This window comes from Physeter macrocephalus, chromosome 8 (assembly GCF_002837175.3).
Source record: "Physeter macrocephalus isolate SW-GA chromosome 8, ASM283717v5, whole genome shotgun sequence".
Lineage (NCBI taxonomy): Eukaryota > Metazoa > Chordata > Mammalia > Artiodactyla > Physeteridae > Physeter > Physeter macrocephalus.
Window position 1 is genome coordinate 17062384 of NC_041221.1, and position 19567 is coordinate 17081950.

The window sequence follows — 19567 nt, forward strand, 5'->3', positions numbered from 1 at the left end:
AGACCTGTATGCAGAAAATTATAAGACACTGATGAAAGAAATTAAAGATTATACAAATAGATGGAGAGACATACCATGTTCTTGGATTGGAAGAATCAACACTGTGAAAATGACTATACTACCCAAAGCAATCTACAGATTCAATGCAATCCCTATCAAACTACCACTGGCATTTTTCACAGAACTAGAACAAAAAATTTCACAATTTGTATGGAAACACAAAAGACCCCGAATAGCCAAAGAAATCTTGAGAAAGAAAAATGGAGCTGGAGGAATCAGGCTCCCTGAATTCAGACTATACTACAAAGCCACAGTAATCAAGACAGTATGGTACTGGAACAAAAACAGAAATATAGATCAATGGGTGCACTTTAATTGCTATTTTCTCGGGCTAACCCGTCGGCCCAGAACAGAGACCCTGGAGTAATTTAAGGCCTATCTTCCCGAGCGTTTGCAAGTCTGTGAACCAGCCTGCCCACGAGATGACTGACAACATGTTTGGTTTCCTCTGAAGCCTGCAGGTCCCATTGCCTCCTGCTGAGATGGGTCAGCCCCGCAGCTTGCTGTGCACTTGGGGGGCCGAGCACCCCCTCTCACCTGTCGGCTGCAGGGCTGCCCAGCCCGGCTCCCTGCTCTTGGCTGCAACTCGCAGGACAAGAGGGGAGGCCCCTCCCTCTGAGCCTGGCTGTGAAGCCTGGCACCTGGATAAGGCGTGTCCCTGCCAAAGGGAATGCTCACTCAGGTTCCACTCAGCTCTGAGCCTGGATGGGAAGTGTCTGGAGTTGGGGGCCCTCCCTTCTGGAGGTGAACAGGCTAGGAAAGGGACTTCACACCAACATCTACAAGTGTAAACGCATGAGTCCCTTACTGTAGGAGGTCCAAGGAGATTTCCCTACCCCCTACCCTCATTCCATTCGAATAGACTTCTATGTAAATAGTATTCCAAGTGTGAACCAGGTGAGAGACACTTGCTGAGGAGTTATTCAGAAGAGACCTTTCATCTTTCCCTCACACCAAGTTGTCCGTTTTGGCTACTTCAAGATATTAAGAGGAAGGTCATGCCAACATTTACTTCTAAAGTCTTATGTTTGTTAATTTGACCCTCAAAACGTCTCTGTGAGGTAGGCAGAGTTGTTGCCCCTTTCTATATTTGGGAACTAAGGCCCAGAGAGGGTAATGCATTTCCCAAGATCACACAGCTGTAAGCAGCAGGGTCTGAGTGCACTGTGCCATCTCTCAATGCAGGCAATAGTCCTTTTGCATCTTAACGCTCTTTCTGACCTGGCTTTTGAACCACCACCAAGTGCTGGGGTTTCTTCTCCATCCAATGTTTGTGCTGTTTTCAAATGTCTTCTGCTGTATGAGTTTCCTGGGGCTGCTGTAGAAAGTTACCACAAATGGGGAGCTTAAAACAACAGACATTTTTCCTCTTGTGGTTCTGGAGGCCAAATGTCTGAAATCGTGAGTCACAGGGCCTCGTGCCCTCAGGAGGCTCCAGGTGAGTGTCCTTCCTGCCTCTTCCAGCTTCTGGGGATTCCAGATGTTTCTGGGCTTGTGGACACATGCCTCCAGCCTCTGCCTCTGTCTTCACCTATTCACAGCCCTCTGTGAATACTTAAAGCAGAGCAATCATAAAATGCAAAATTGGAAAATCAGAATTTTTTTTAAGAGGCAACATTCAAGTAATAAAGAGAAAAGGCAGAAGTAAATATAAGGAAAGCTTTTTTTGAGAAATAAATGTAATTGAATACAAAATTCACCTGTATTGGTGAGGAATACTTATAAGAATACTTGGCGTTGGATCTAGGGCCTACGTGGATGATCCCAGGATGAACTCATCTCAAAATCATTAGCTCAGTCTGCAAAAACGCTTTTTTCCAAACAAGGTCACATTCACAGATTCCTGGAACAGGACACGGAGCTCTTCTTGGGGTGACACTTCAACCTACTACAAACCTGAATATAGCTATCACCTCTAGACAGAGGGTGCCATACATGCATTTGTTTGTTCAGTGATCAGTTCTCCAGTGCCTGCCCAGCCCCTGCACACTGCTGGGTGCAGCAAATGCATGGGGGAGGAGGGTGGCCCCAACCCTGGCCTGGCGTCCACCACCCCAGTGGAGCCCCTTGCCCGTGAGTGACCATGGGTGAGGGAATCCCGCAGGGGCCTTGTCTACCCACCTGCGTGGCCTCTGCCCATGAATATGCCTGGGCCCCAGCTCTGAGGGGCCTCTTGAAGGGAGACCCTGACGCTGGGCATGTGAGCCCCCAGCCATGACCCCTGTGTGGGTGCCAGACACCAGATATGCCATGGAGGGAGCCAGAATCCAGAGGCAGCCACCAAGGCCCCAGAGCTGGAGAGGTGTCCCATCGAGAGGGGATGGGCCTAGTGAGGTCAAGGCCATGGGGCCAAAGGTCATGGGTTGGCCTCACCCATGGTGTGCCTGTGCAGCCCCTCCTGCAGAGGGAACAGTGTCCACCTGGCGTTGTGTTTGATGCCCCTTCCCCGGGGATCTAAGTGGTAAGTGTGTCTTGGTATTTTGCGTCTTCTTGTAAAAGCCGTGGAACACCTGTGTCTCTCCTTGTACCTCAGCTTCCAGGATACCCAGGCATGATGTCACCGGCCTGCTGCCTTGCCAACCTGACCCGTTTTTGCTCAAGGTATGCTGTGCCCAGCCTGAGCCCATGCACCATGGCTAGACTTTTCCCGTCCTGCCCCCGGGTTTCTCAGCCTCCCTCTCAGCAAGCAGTGGACATGCGACCTGGACTCTGAGACCCAAGGTGAAAGATTGCAATTGCCTGATGAAGGGGACAGGCAAGGCTGGAACAATGCCTGGAGCTGCAGCATCTATCCTGTGACCATGAGGCCACAAGCGTGGAGATGACAGTCAGGATGGGGGGACGGGACGGTAAGAGATGGAGAGTCCACAAGGGACCCCTCTCTGTGGACTTTGTGTCCCTGAAAAATAATTGCTCCTTACTAAACCACTGTTGGGGTTTTTGTGACTTTCAGGTAAACTGATTCCTCACCAATACAGGTGAATTTTGTGTTCAATTACATTTATTTCTCAAAAAAAGCTTTCCTTATATTTACTTCTGCCTTTTCTCTTTATTACTTGAATGTTGCCTCTTAAAAAAAAATTCTGATTTTCCAGTTTTGCATTTTATGATTGCTCTGCTTTAATTAATGCATGCCATATCAATCCTTTTATAAATATGTGTAAATAAATGTGATATTTATATTATACATTTTTATATATTTATATGATATGCTATAAGTACATTTATATCTTATAAATATATGAATTTATGTTATGGTCCAGAATATGGTGTATCTTGGTAAGTATTTTGTGTGCCCTTGAAAGGAATGAGTATTCTGCACTTGAAAATAATATTTATCTGCAGTGTTCTATAAATGTAGCACAGGTCAAATGAGTTTAAAGAGTGCTTCAAGTTTTCTTTATTCTTACTGATTTTCTCTCTACTTGCTCTGTAAGTTATTGATGGAAAAGTGTTTAAATCTCTCACCGTAATTGTTTATTTTTTTCTAATACTAGCGAAACTCCTTTAGTTTTATCAGTTTGTACTTCATTTTATTAAATGCATAAGTTTTTAATATTTTTTTGTGGTTTCTTGATAGATTGAACACTTTATTATTATGAGATAATCTTCATCCCAGGTAATACTCTTTGCTTCACTTTGATATTAATATAAGCAGTCCAGCTTTCTTTGATTAGTGTTAGCATGATATATATTTTGCATTCTTTATATTTCAAGTGGGTTATTATGGTTAATTTTTTTTTAAGTGGTGGCTTTAGGGAATATAATCTAAATATTTAACTTATCACTGTCTATTATCAAGTAATATACCACTTCATGTATAGTATAAGAACCTGTAAAAGTATACTTATAATCCTCTCAGTTCTTATGTTATTGTTGTTATAAGTTATATTTCTACAAGTGCTGTAAATACTTCAATACACTGCTATTGTTTTTCTTCAAATAGTTATCTTTTAAGAGATTTTTTTAAAGAAAAAAATGTCATTTATATTTACCTTTCTTGAGGCTCTTTATTTTGATATTTTATTCCAGATTTCCACCTGGTGTCATTTTCCTTCTTAAAAGGCAGGTCTACTGGCTATGGATTTTTTTTTCAGCTTTTGTATGCCTGAAATTTGTTTCGCCTTCATTTTTGAAAGTTAGTTTTGCTGGATATAGTTTGTTTTATTTTGTGTTTTCTTTCAGAACTTTAAAGATGTTACTTCACTGTCTTCTGGTTTGAATGGTTTTCAATGAGAAATCTACTTATGTTTGTTCCATATTCATAATATACATCTGTATTTTTTTCCCTGGCTAATTTAAAGATTGTTTATCACTGGCTTAAAGAAAATTGATTACAACGCACCTTGTGTTAGTTTTCTTCAAGTTTCTTGGGCTAGAGTTTTGCTGGGTTTTGGAATCTGTCTAAATTCATCAACTTCAGACATGTTTAGGTTACTTCTTCAAATATTCTTTCCCTTCCCTACTTTCAGGATCTCAAATTACACACATACTGCAACCCCAACTACTGTCAGTACTACTTACATCATCACCATCATTGTCAGCAACATAAACCATCACCATTACCACCATTACCACCAACTTATCATCACCAACATTATCATCGTCATGACCATCATCATTGTTAACAGCACCACCAGCATCACCATTGTCATCACCTTCACCTTCATTATCACCACCTCACCACCAGCATGCACTTATTTCTGCAAAGCTCTTCTTCCTAGTTTGGATATTCAACACCTTTATTACCATCTTCAGAGGAACAGTTGAGTGACATGGACTTCCATCCAGGGGAGGAAATGAGAACTCTGTAAGCTGGATGCCAAGTTAATCCTTCCATTATGAAGAGTGAACGGAACCTTGATTTCAGACTCTAAGAAATGACTCCTTCCTACAGACGGTACTAGTTACACAGAGCCCCTACTGTTTCGAATTCCACCCTTAAATTCATAGCTAGGAGTGATTGCACAGGCACCAGAGTGGAGTGAATTTCGATTTCAATCATTTTATTGGCATGACACAGTATACAGGAATTGCCAATGTTAATACATCAAATCCCAGTGTCTCAGAGGTGGTCATTGATCATGTGTCTCTATTTCTCATTACTGTCTTTCCAAGTCTGTGTCAGGCTCTAGCTACTTTAAGGTTGCTCCTGCCAAAATTTAGGCTTATTTCAATTTTATAGTTTTTCTTTTTACACCTGCCTTGACAGTACTTCATCATTTTCAAAAATTGGAGAGGAATATTGTCTACATTTCTGCATCTCATAAGGAGGAGTAAGCAACATTTTTAGTCTAATTTACTGCTTTCTTATGACAATTATTGAGTTATATTACAATTACATTTTCTGGTTAGTGAGATCAATAGCACAGAAGATAAGCCTAGATTATTATTTCAATTATTGTGTCTGTCAGGCAAAAATTACAATGTTCAGGTATAGTCAGAGCTGGTCAGTTATTGAATACTTAGGAAATATAATTCATACAGTTTAGTGGTTACATAAGAACCATTTTAGCAATTGTTTCACCATCCTATCTTGAGATAAAATTACTGACTTGAGACGTGATAATTTGGCCAACAATCCAATAGTGCTTCGGAGAATTTCTTTCTCACAGCATCCAGGAGCATTACATTATCAATTTTGTTCTTTTTTGAGTTTCTATCGTGGAGCACTGTCATGGGTAGTGAGGGCTTCAGCCAGTATATATAGTATATTTTGTATAGTGATAAAGTATGGTCTTTAGCCTGATCTTTCTTCCCCTTATTTTTAAAAATCCAACATAGGAGCTGTAGAAATCCAAGAAATCCTCTATGTTTTCCTCATACCCCCTAATTCTTCCTCCCAGACCCCCAACTCCAGACCGCTATAGGGTAAATGAGTATCAGACATATAGAAATGATATGTCCCCGTACCATAGATTAGAAAATTGTAGGTAAGTTTAAGTGTATCCTGACCCAATTCCAATGTCCTTAGCCCTACCATAAAATGTAATCTTTTCAGTAAATTGAGGCTTTTCTGATATTTCCTAAAAATCAGTCATTTTTTATGTCCGAAAAATTGTGGCTTAAAATGTTCTGTGTTACAGCCCCCCACTGCTCCTCTCCTGTGGCAAAACAAGTCCCTGCCTGGTGAGGTTTTATTTGGGGGAGTCTATTTCTGCAAATGTTCCCTTATACTCCCTGTTTAATATTTTGTGATTGTCTCCCTGGTGGTTAAAATGCTTTGAGCTAGGGCTGCATTTCAAACAGGTTTGCTTTTCCAAAGCCCGGAGGTGCCCAACTCACTGTGTGCAAAAGAAAATGGATAATGAAGCACTTTAATTACTGTGAATATTATGAAATTTTAACTGCGGTTGATGGGCTCCAGTTAAGAATCAATCACTGTCTCTTACTTCTCTGATGAGTCTGAGAATCTGTGAAATGAAACACCACCAAGGTACTCACGTAAGAAGAGCCAGTTGGATGGAAAGACTTTTGATTTATTGGAAGCCAGATAGAACGGGTCTGATACAGCATCCTGGGGCTTTATGAGCCTATAATACTTGTGTAATGAAGGTTATTCCTGCACTCATAACATTTCATACTCTGGTCTGTACTCAATCATCACCCTACACTGTGAGGCTTGGATGGATAAACATATTAATTATAGAAAGAATCCTTCCGTGGATGGGTCATGCAGACTGTTCCAGGGCAAGCCGTATTACAGAAAGGAGGAAAATCTCTGTGAGGGTCCTGGCAGACCCCCACAGGTGGTAACAAGCTCCTTGGCAATTCCCTCTAGGGTGCAATTTTCTGAAATTTGGAAACTGAGGGTTCCTTTGGGGTCTCAATAACCCATAGTTCTAAATAAAGTCAAATTTACAGTTACACTGAAATCTTGTTAACAGCTTAACCTTCACTCCGGAAGGATTCTAGTCTTTTCCACTGTCCCCAGTACGTTCGTGAGTTGCTGGGGGTCTTCCTGGCACATGAGCCAGTGCCCTTCCCCATCTTTGTTACCAGAGCTGCCTGGGATGAAGTCCCTCCACCTGGGGTCTGCCCTGCTGAGCTGGGGACCACTGATCGGCCCCAGCCGCCTGCCTCTGAGCCTGCTTGATGCTGAGAAGGTGATGCTCCATCTTTCCTCACAGGGTCCAGTTTGTCAGGTTCCTTGGCCTACAGGGTCAGGGGGCTGGGAGTACCTTGCTGGAATGGCGAGGTGGGGATGGGCACCCGTCCTGCCTGCCCCTGGACACCCAGACCCGCTGGCTGCCCTGGCCTTGGGCCCACACCACAGCCAGCCCCAGCACATCTCGTCTGTGAGCTCTCTCCATGGAATTTAGTACATGTGGTTTTGAAGGGCTGAAAACATTTCTGATTATATTACTTTTTATAAAGCTTGTAGTTGAAAAATATTGAACCTTTTTCAATGAATTGCTGCTAATCTAGGTCACTACCTTCTTGGGTGCTGAAGCTGGCTTTTTAAGCCTCAGTCACACTTGACATGTATCCCTGCAGAATGATACTAGATTGGTTTGCAGCATATCTGGAGGGTGCCCTCTGTGCCTGTGTCATCAGTGTTGAGTGTTTTGAACAGGTCAATGCAGGCGGTTCCTCTCAAGGCCGTCCACACGGACACCCACCCGTGGGATGGACCAGACCTCGTCCCCACCAGGTGTGCCTCCACCCAGGCGCGTTCTGTCTCACCTGCCAGCCGGCATGTCCTTGATGAGCTCAGTGGATAACCTGACCCAGCGTTTCCCTTCCTGTAAACCTGGAAACTTCCTGGACCAGAAGATGACACCTTGGTCTGAAGGCTTCAAGGTTCCCTGACTATGGCCCCAGGGTCCCTCTTATTTTGAACCCTAACTCAGGCCACACAAGTGTCCAGTGAGCCTTTGACCCCGGGTAGTGCCCTATTTGGCCATTTGTAGACGGACTGAGCTATCAACAAATGTGTACGTTTCAGGACAGGTGGGCTTGAAAAGAAGAGATCCATCCTTCCAGAGTATAATGTGCTCTAGTAGCTAGAGTAGCTGACCTGTGTCTGGTGTTTTGGGTTCACTCGCTGATTTCACAAACATCAGCTTCCGGTTCCCATGGTAACATTTGAGAAATTAGGCATCACAGCATCATGGGCTCAGCAGTGAGAGCTTAGCAGGCGCCCCGATACTGGGTCCTGATCTCGGGTTAGCACAGCCAGGACCCCGGATTCTACCCTCTTCATTCTTATCCGATTGCCTGAGGTTAACATGTCACCAGAGCCCCTGGGACGTGATGACCTCGCCGGCATCAAGCTGCTGAGAGCATTTTAGGGCTAAGCCTGTTTGTTATCTTCTGTGCAGGTGACACGCTCCTTGCAGCTGATTTTGTGGCCCCCCCACCAAGGCTGGAGATGGCCGAGCTTTCCCACAGTCACAGACAGGTCCTGTCCATTAGCTTCACGTCCAATTTCCCTGAATATAATCCCGTGGCCACTCAGCATCAGTGATCCCTGGCCTCACTCCCTGTCCCCCAGAAGATGGATGGCCCGCGTCCTCACTCACAGGAAGGCATTTCAATAAAAATCACACTCTGTCTGCGTCCCATTTTCCCTCTGAGCGGGGGAAGCCGCCTTATTAAATCAAATTAGATGTGACTTTTGAACTTCCTCTTGCAGCAGTCAATTAAAAATCTGAAACCTATCATAACACATTGCCTTTTTATGAGTGAACTGACTCTACTTGGTCCCTTGGGGGTCTCCGACCTCCTTTCCATATTAGGGGAGAAACGGCTCCCCTCCAGCATGGGTCGCAGAGCCCAGTGCCGCCCTTGCTGGACCTGGGGACCCACTCCTGGTCCCAGATCACCTGTGACCCGGGCTCCTCAGCTTCAGAGTTTGGCCCTGGGGCACCTGTCAGAAACAGAGGCAAGTCAGTGGGCCTTGGGGCCCAGGGTTCCGTAGCACCAGCTGCTCCGGGGAGTTAGGTGGTGGCTAGTCTCATGGGAGCCTCTTCTCATTGAGGCCCTGTGGCTGTGAGCAGGGGCCAGCGTGCAGCCAGGGAAGGCATCTCCCCACCCACCGAGGCCATGGAGCCCACTCATGCTGGGGAGATTCTGGAAGGTGCCCTCAGGGACTGTGTCTGCAACTCTGAGTCTGGAGGAACCAAATCTAGGGCTGGTGGAGGCTTCAGGGCACCTGCTCTCTGCTCAAAGGCATGGCCGGGTCTGCAGGGAGGGGACGTCGGTGGCACCACCTCATCCGTGCCAGATGCAGCCTGTGCCCTTTGCTTTTTTGTTCATGAGCAGACGTGCTTGAGTCACAGATGAGGAATCAGGAGGTCAGGGGGTTCGGGGAATGCTTGTGCCCAGAACTGTGTAACTTGGTGCCTGCCGTTTACCTGCCACGCCAGAGGGGCCACATTCCTCACTCAGCGCTGGCTAGATCCTAGCAGTGAGGATGGCTCTGGGACCACTCATGGCTCTGTTGATGGGGGCACGTGCGGTGTCTGCCTGCCTGGCTGTCTGTCCCGCTGTTCTTTACGGGTCCTAATGATGGTCCCAAAGAGATTTTATACCAGGGCACGGAATTATTTGTTGGCTAGAAATAGCAAGCATCTTAAGAAAACCTGGAAAAATACCCGGTGTACGTGTGCTCTATATAGATACAGACGTAGAACTAGATGTACATTTATATATGGATGTAGATGTGGATATACATAGAGGTTAGATATAGATTAGATATATGGATGATATATCTATATATGTAGATACAGAAGTAGGAGCTCTAGATGTAGATTGTGTGGCTATAGATATAGCTGATACAGATGTAGATGTGGGTATAGATAGAGGTTAGATTTAGATATAGATAGCCTGCGCGTCCGGAGCCTGTGCTCCGCAACGGGAGAGGCCACAGCAGTGAGAGGCCCGCGTACCGCAAAAAAAAAAAAGAAGTAGGTGCTCTAGATGTAGATTGTGTGGATACAGATGTAGATGTAGGTGATCCAGATGTAGATGTGGATATAGATAGAGATCAGATTTAGGTATGGATACAGATTAGATATAGGTATAGAAGATATAGATCACATATGAATATAGATGATATATACATACATAGATATAGATAATACAGATATAACTGTAGATATAGATGTATACGTACAGATTAGATACAGACATAGATTAGGTGTGGATGTAGGTCGTTGCTCCTTTGCCCGCTTTGACAAAAGAAAGGCTCACTTTGTTAAGGGCACTTGAACTTGGAGTCTTGGTGAGCACAGATGCTTGGCATCAAAGCAGACCCTTTGAAGAAAGACAAGACCTAATCTCAACATTGGAGGTTATTTCTAGTAACTCTTAGGAGGGAAATCATCCTGATCCCAGCCAGTGACGCGCCAACGAACCCACGTGGGTGACAGTGATGTGGGAGGGGGCCGTCGTTGCCTGGAGGCTGGCTCTGTCCCACCATCTCCCGAGACCTGGGGTCTGGGACCCTCGGGGAATTGACAAAGTTAGCGTGGTTGTGGAAAGGGTGCAGTGAGCTGTGGGGTGAACTGAGGGCAGGGCTCCTGGAGAGCGTGTCCTAGGGGAGCTGGAGCTCGGAGGTGAAGGAGGGCAGAGCGGACGTGTGTTCTGGCAGGACCCAGGGTAATTCCTGGCCAAGGGGACATTTACGGAGGTTCCCAGAGACTGAGAACAGCTGGGGCAGCACAGGGCCAGAGGGCCTGAGGCCCCGCACAGGGCCCAGTCACACAACGCGGCTCAGCCCCGCTCCACGATGGGCTCCCAGAGCCCAGAGGGGCTCAACAGCTGCCCAGGTCACATGGCCAGCGGGCAGCAGAACAGCCCCTGCCCCACCCCTGCAGGCCCCATGGAGCCAGGAGTTGTGCTGGGTGAGTGTGTGTCCCAACCTTGCCGGCCACGCAGGGCTGTGGAGAGACCCATAATGCCCCCTTGGAGGACGGAAATGCTGAACAAACCCACACACCCCAGAGGAAATTAACAAAAGTTGGAAAATAATAAACAGAATTCAGAAATTTTAGAGAACAATGGCATGACCGGCGATTCTAAAGGGAACTGGATCAAGAGGAAACCTCACATCTAACATGTAAAACTCTACCGAGACTACGGCCTTTTTAAAGGAGAATGCAGGCAAAAGAGACGAAAAGATTGCTTCTGTTAGCAAAGCTCAACTTCATCCAAGTAAGATTTTATAGTCGGAGTGTGAGTACCGTCAAGGCATCGTAAACAACTGGAAAGACCTCTTAACACAAGAGGCATCCACGGAAAAATTCTGCCACCAAGGTATTTGTTCATTCATTGCACCTGCAATAGGTCAGCACCTGATATGGGACGGGGCTGTTCCAGGTTCCAGGAGACATTAATGAGTGATCAGAGAAAGTTCTGTCCCCAGTTGGTTTTTACTGTAGTGGGATATGGACAGAGAGCAGCGTGCCAGCACACGTGTAGACACGCACGCACACATACACGCAGGAACACTGCCGGGGGGTAATCGACAAGGGGACGTTGGAGAGAAGGGGAGGCCCCGAGCCTGGCTGTCGGGAATCTGGTCCCCGCCAGTGCCCCAGCGGGGAGGCTGTGGGGTACCCCAGAGGCCAGCTCCCAAGGCCCTGAGGCCAGTACTGCTCATGTTCCAGGAGTAGCAGGAAGCCTCGTGGGTTCGGTCTGTCTGTCTGTCTGAGCAGGAGCAGGGTGGAGGGAGGAGATGAGCTTGGAGAGGGGGGCAGGAGGCGGGATAAGGTAGCCAGTGAGGAACTGGTTGTATTCCCAAGGCAAGAGGCGGGTCTAGAGTCTGGTGAGCTGGGGCAGCCAGTGGGTCAAGGGCCTGCTGTGGGAGAGACGCAGGTGGTGTGGACCAGTGTGAGGGTTGGGGGTCTGCTGTGGGAACCGGGGCAGATGCAGGTGGTGTGGACCAGGGCGGCTCTGAGGACAGTGAGGTCTGCTTAGATTCCAGACACTTTCTGAGGCCAAGCTGACAGGGCTGCTGGTGGATGGGACACGGGTGCGAGTGAGAGGGACCGGTGGAGGATACTTGGAGTTTTCGGTCCCTGACAGCCGGCTCGGTGGTTGTTTCATATTTACTGAGATGTGGGGAGCCTGGACTTCCAAGTGGAGGTGAGGTTGGCTGGGAGGTGAGTCCAGAGCTCTGAGGAGAAGGCAGGGCTGAGCCATGAGTGCGGGCATCACCCGGGGACTGGCCGGCTGCAGAAAAGTGGATGTGACACAGACACAGTTCACAGGAAAAATATGCAGAAGATTAAAAAAGACTATTTAAATGTTCCCTTTTCTTAGAAAAAACTGAGTAGCTGAATGAAAAGAAAGAAGCTTGTAGTTTTGTTTACTAAATGATCCAAGACAAAAAGTGTTAGAAGGAACGCCCTCTGACTGCAGGTACTTGAGACGTTCATGAGAAGAAACTTGTCAGTAGGTGAAGGGGTTTCACATTCCAACCTTGCCTCTATTATGTCCCTTCTAGTCATCCAAATTATGGGAAAGGACTGAAAAACTCATAGATGTTTAGATATAAAAATGTATTTTGGGAATTCCCCGGTGATCCAGTGTTTAAGACTCCTCTCTACCACTGCAGCTGACACGGGTTCGATACCTGTCAGGGAACTAAGGTCCTGCATGCCATGCGCACTGCCGAAAAAAATAAAGAAAAAAAAATTAAAAAATGTATTTTGAACTGATATTGATTATATTGAAAAACTGAAATAGCCTACAAGTTTAACAGTGAAAGATTATTTTAAAAGTGGTCTTTCCATAAGATGAGCTATTATAAGATTAAGAGATATTATTGAGAAGAATTTCATAATGGTGAGAACTCTTCACAATATTTTAGTTGAAACAATGTGCGTTTAAAAAATTAAGTACAGGGCTTCCCTGGTGGCGCAGTGGTTGCGCGTCCGCCTGGAGCGGCTAGGCCCGTGAGCCATGGCCGCTGAGCCTACGCGCCCGGAGCCTGTGCCCCGCAACGGGAGAGGCCACAACAGAGGGAGGCCCGCGTACCGCAAAAAAAAAAAAAAAAAATTAAGTACACACATTCTATATGCAGAGAAAAAAGACTAGAACTCTTCACAATATTTTAGTTGAAACAATGTGCGTTTAAAAAATTAAGTACACACATTCTATATGCAGAGAAAAAAGACTAGTAGGACGTGTATTAATATGTCAAGAACAGTTGTTTCTGGTGGAGAATTTCAGGTGGTGATTACTTTCTCCTTTCTCCTGTGCCATGTTGTGGGTTGTGGTTTTTCTTCTTTGCTTTACTTATATTTGTTGTTCTATTTTTCCTCTAGTGATTTAGAAGTTATGATTCTATTTCAGTTCTTCTAGTAATTGCCTTTTGATGTGTAATACAAATATATAAACTAATGATTTTCTATTACTGTCCAGAGTGAGCTTGTATATCTCATCCTCAAAGGAGACAAACAGGGCCTTCAAACCCTGTACCATCCCTAACTTGGAAGCTTTCTCTTTCCGACTTGTGCACACTTTTATTACACCTTGATAATTATTTAGGCTTAATTATATGCTTTTTGGTTCTGTTGCTCATCGATGTTTTAAGTCCTGTGTATTTCTCTTTTCAAATACAATTTTCCTTTTAGAAGGTTGCATCCTAAGATAATTATTTCAGAAATCCTGATTATTCAAAGACATTTATTGAGCACTTACTGTGTTTCAGGCAGTATTGCAGATGCTTGGGGGAACACAGTGAACAAGTACGGGGGCTGTGTGTTTTAGATTCCTGTGAGCTGGGCTTCTGAGTCCTGGAGCGGTGGCTGGTTTGCCAGGGCACAGCACGTATCACAAATTCTTTCTTTCCTGTGTCAGAGCACTTACGACATTACAGCATTGTCTTCTTAAATTCGGTGGTACCGTGGCGGAATGTCACACCAATATTATTTCTGTTTCTTTGTGGATAATCAAAGAGTTGTTTTTCTTCCTTTGTATCTTTAAAAGCTTTTCGAATTTTTCATTTATTCTCGGCAATCTAAGATTTCACCAGGGACTGCCAAAGTATGAGTCTTCTGATGGATCTTTATTTTTTAATTTTTTTTTTTTTGTGTGGTATGCGGGCCTCCCTCTGCTGTGGCCTCTCCCGTTGAGGAGCACAGGCTCCAGAGCGCAGGCTCAGCGGCCATGGCCCACGGGCCCAGCCGCTCCGCGGCATGTGGGATCCTCCCAGACCGGGGCGCGAACCCGGTTCCCCTGCATCGGCAGGCGGACGCGCAACCACTGCGCCACCAGGGAAGCCCTGATGGATCTTTAAACCTAACTGCATTCTTCCTTTTTTGAGCTTTGACAAGTTTTCTGGCATCAGTTCTCTTTCTGGAGCCTCACTCTGCCAGTGTCCTGGTTTGATCTTCTCACTCACAGATCCAAGCTCTGACTGTGCTATCGAGTTGTTTAGCTTCCCATTTCATTATTTGTTTCTCCTTCTGCTTTTATTTTTTGTTTTAGGGCAGGTATTTCTTGAAGGAGAACTCTTACTTTTAGGAGGTTTTCCATTCTGCATAGTTTTGGTCTGCAGTTTTCTCTCCTCTGATTCTTCGTTATTTCTAGCCTGTGCTTCTTTTAATTCCATTAATTTATCAACATAAAAATTCATTACTCTCTCTTGTTTTCCAGTTCTGTGATGGAATGCACACACATGCATGCTGTTCTGGACTGAATGTTTGTGTCCTCCCTTCCCAGATTCATCGAGGCCCTAACCCCCACTGAGATGGTGTTAGGAGGTGGGGCCTTTGGGAGGCAATTAGATTTAGATGAGTTTGTGAGGGTGGGGCCCTCATGATGGGATTCATGCCCTTAGAAGAAGAAAAGAAAATCAGAGCTCTCTCTCCACCCGGTGAGGACACAGCAAGAAGGTGGCCATCGGCAATCCAAGAAGCGGGACCAGTCAGACGGCACATCTGCCCACACCTTGCTCTTGGGCTCTCGGCCTCCAGAACTGTGGGCATCCATGCTTGTTGTTTAAGCGCCCCCCATGCCCCCATCTGTGGTGCTTTGTTTTAGCAGCTTGAACAGACGGAGGCATGCAAACTATTCTGAAGGATCAAGGTTTTCAACATATGTCTCTGATCAATCGTGGAACCTGGTAGAGCTGACAGCTTTGGAAATGGTGAACTGTGGTGATTTTGTAAAAAAGAGAGTGGGCATGGGAACCACGAAGGCTACATAATACTGATTAGTGTACAACTAATCAGATGGTTTGGAAGAAGTTACAACGAGCAAGGAGTCAGCTGTACAAGGAATAAGGGCTGAATAAGAAGCTATGCTAAAAAAGTGAATCCTTTCTTGGTAGGATTACAAGAGGGCCGTGTGCCACAGACGGTGGGCCTTCATTTTTAGAGACATGTAAGAAAGCTTCTCATGACAATTTGAGGACCAGGAGCAGTGAAATGATTATGTAAGTGATATTAGATTTAGGTGATTAAAAACTGAATTAATTGCTGTATTTGGGGAATATCAGTTTTAAAATTTTCTTTACTTAAACAATTTTTTTATTTTAATTTTTCCCCCAATTTTATTGAGACACAGCTGACATGTAACGTTATGTACATTTCAGGGGCTATTAAACGAAGTACTGATGGAGTCGTGGGGACTTTCCCGTGTCACCCCCTGTGGAGTGCTGAAGGTGGCTGAATTATCAGATGTCACAGCTGTTTGGGGGGGGGACGGGGATGCTGGAGAAGGGAGTCAAAACTCGAGGGGGTAAAGTGAATATTTTAAAATGAATGAGAAGAAGTTAACAAAATCAGTGTTAGTAATAGCAAACGTATGTCTTGCCTGAGATTTTAAAAAAACAGGACTAGATTTAAATCTAGATTTACAGAAGTCAGATCCGGTGAAGGTGTAGTGCTGACCGCAAGTTAAGCACAAGCCAGCATCACAAGGTGGTGAAAACACCTTCAGAGTCATGGTCCAGGGGGAGATTTTGCCATCGGGAAAGGAGAACAAATGCATGTTCTTTGAGTACTTGAGGTAAGCTTGTGATTAAGTCAATGCATCCATGCATTATTTCCTTAAAGAAAAATGACATTGGTCATTTCTGTTGCATGGAAAATGTTAGGAGTCAAAATTTGGGGTTACAAATAAAAATCCGGTTTGTTGGCAAAAGCTGTTGAAGAGACCTTTGAGTTACCGTGTTGCCTGTGTGGTAAGAACATAGGGTTCTCGGTGCTGGTGTCCTCCCAACATGGTTGGGACTGAGATGCTCACTCAGCTGAGGCTTTGCCCCGACTTTTGCGCACCTGCCCCCATGGGCATAGCCTTGGGAGGACCTGCACTCTACCCGAATCCCACACCTGGTTTCTGGAAGATGGGTTTCCAAACGTTTTGACAACAGGGTCTCACTGCTGTCTCTCACCTGTGCTGTGGGGACTGGAAGACAAAGCCGATACTTGGGGTCAAGGAGCTTGGAGTCTGTGCCCTAGGTCCACCACTGACTACTGGAGCGGCTGGTGGAAATCAGAGCCTGTCCGGGGCTGCCCCACCCCAATCATAAAATGAGGAAAGTAAAGCCTGCATCGTAGGATCGAGGACCGGCAGGTTAAGTTAGCCCCATACCTGGAACATGGATTTGATTTTAAAATTGACTTCATTTCCTCATCTCTCTCACGAGGCCACTGTCTTCCAGGAGCTCCTCCGGGTCGTCCCGCAGGCAGATGGTCCTGGGTTCAGGGTTCTTGCTTGTGCACAGACCTGCAGCTCCTCCTTCTGCTGGACCATCCCCCCGCCATTCTCTTCCTGTGCTTTGGTCATTCTAGGGGATCCATTCCACATTCTGTGACACCCACCTTCCCCTTGTACCTATTCAAATCCACAAGCACCCTGCTGAGTTCCTTTTTGTAAATTGTATTTGTGATTTGAAATGATGAACATGGATGTTTTGACATTTGTAATGAACATGAGTTGGTTTGTATATTTCTAAGGTGCTTCCCCAGATAAAGTCTATTCGTGGTCATCTCTTGCCAGATAATCCATCTGTAACGACCCCACGATCATGTGATCAATTATACTTTATCATTAGCATGATAGCATAATCATATAATGAAAAAACTGATGCCATGTAATTCTTCCTGGTGGAATGGATTGTGTGAGAATCTGCCCAGCCACCTGGCAGTCAGGTGGCGGTGAGGACGCACATGCCACTTCATGGCTAGCAGTACAGAGGGGCTCTGTTCTCTACTATTAGCAGGTTTGGGCTCATGCACCTAGTTTCATTCATCTGCCTTGAAAATATAACTCACTCTCTTTCCCACACTTTCTGTGTTTCCGTTCATTGTATATAATTTCACTTCACTGTCTTGACTGGTTCAGTTGGAATCTCATCCTTGGCTATTGTTTCACCAGAAGGGAACCGAGGGTCCCGGTGGCCCAGGTGTGTGCTCACCTGTATCATGCAGTGGCTGGGTGCCAGGGGCTCAGCTGCCCACACCTGTGCACCTTCGGTGCTGAGGAAAACCACCTAAAGTCCACCCGAATGTCAGGGCTAGTCGCCAGGGTCTGCTCACGCAAACCAGGTGAGCTTCCAAGGCCAAGAGGACATTAAAATACCCTCAAGGCCCTGTGGCTCCATGAGGGACGTGTCTTCCTCTTTGATGAATAGCAGGACCAAGGTCCACAGGGCACTGCTACCTGCTCAGAGAGGCACCTGTGCCCTTGTCCTGGGGTCCCCTGGACGCGGCACACTGTCCCCAACAGTCAGTGTGCAGAAGTGTCTATTCTGTCTTCCATTGGGTTAAACAACGGTAAGGGGGACGTTTGGGTGCATGAGTCTTCCTGTGTCTGTCAGAGGTCTCCCACGTTCAAAATGTCAGTGTCCGCGCTTGTAACACCAACAAAATCCAAGGCCAGTATCACCGAAACATTGACACAAAGGAGGGTGTGGTTACAGTGAAGCCCTGAGGCTGATAGTCCCAGGGCATCTAGAATTTTCTATTGAAAAACATGTACTTTCCCCTTGCTCACTTAAATTGTTATTTTAATTAACAGTTAATTTAAATGATTTCAGGGCTAACGCGCCCGATGTGAGTTAAGTGATCAGAGCTCTTCCACCTCGAGACCTGACGGTCCACAGAGTGTCCCTACATCCCCTTCATCTCCTGCTCCCGCCGCTGAGAGCGCGGAGGTTGGACGCGGGGTCTGTGCTCCCTTCCCCCTGCATCTCTATTCAGTAGCAGCTTTCTTCTCCCCTCTGTCTGTTGAGGTCACACGTTTTAGTTCAAAAAGTGACTTTTGGTACAAAGCCATCCTGCACGTTTGGACGCAGGATTCTTGACCCCGCTGTTTCTCGGGAGCCGACGCGCCCTTCAGCAGGGCCTCCACTGGCTGTTTCTTTGACATGCTTCACTAAACCTAATAGCTCCCTATTACCAGCTACAATTTAGCATCTGAGCCAGAAACTGGATGAGTAAAGGGGAGAAAAGAGTATAAATTATACGGAGTAGCGGGGAACAAAGCTTTTATTTCTCCTGAGCACAACCCTTTGATAGGAAAACGGGGAGACAACTGTGTCACTAATTTAATTAAGTAGTATGAGATTTCAGGGCCCGCAGATGCCATTTAGAATGGGATTAATCAAGAGCGGGTGACAAAAATGAATAGTCACACACAATGTTCGCGTTTTTAACAATCCGACACAGTCGACTGGAATCAAGGGCTCTTAAAACAGGACACAGTTTTGCTTGCTAATCCAAATCTACCTCTGCTTCCTCCTTACAATGCGTGGCTTGTCCTCATGGGGCAGAAACCTTTTTCTATTTTCCTGCTGAAATCCAGGCCCCCAGAGTAAGAGGATAAGGGAGCTGGTTCACCTACGGACGGTCTGTTTATTCCCCTTTCCCTGAGCACCTTCTCCAAGAAAGAAGAGATGCCCTTGGGGAATCGTAGAGCATCCTTTGAGAGAACCTGAGTGCATATTAAATATCAAATACGTTACAACTCAGATCTATGGCTGAACACACAGGTGCAGCCCCGAGGATGGGGAGTGCCAACTGTGTGCTCAGGCGGCGTGTAAGGAGGGCCGGAAGGAATGGGGTTGGCACTGACCACCCCCCCCACACATCCCCTGTGCAGAGGCTGCCTGAGGGAGCCTGTAACAGGCTCTCGGACATAGCAGAGAAAGCACCCATTTCATAAACTGGACAGAAGGGAGCAAAGAGGGCCCCCAGCCCTGTGTTGCCTGACAAAGGCCTCAGGACATCACAACCAAAAATGTCTCAGAGTTTGGAAAGCCTTGGGGAGACCTGACTCACTTCCAAATTAATCTACTGACTTGAATATGTTTGGCATATAGATCATTTATGCATAAATGGACTTTTCTCAAATTCTTGGGAGTACTTGAAAATTATTTTCCAGTCTCTTAAGAGTTTAAGCAGCATTCTGAAAATTCTACTTAGCCTCACTGACTGCTTTATTTCACATACTTTGGAAATGGTGAAAAAGTTTAGGTTGCCCATCAAACGTTTTCAGAAATTCTAAATTATTAGAGACTGGGATAGGGAGGTTTTGCTGGTCAGGA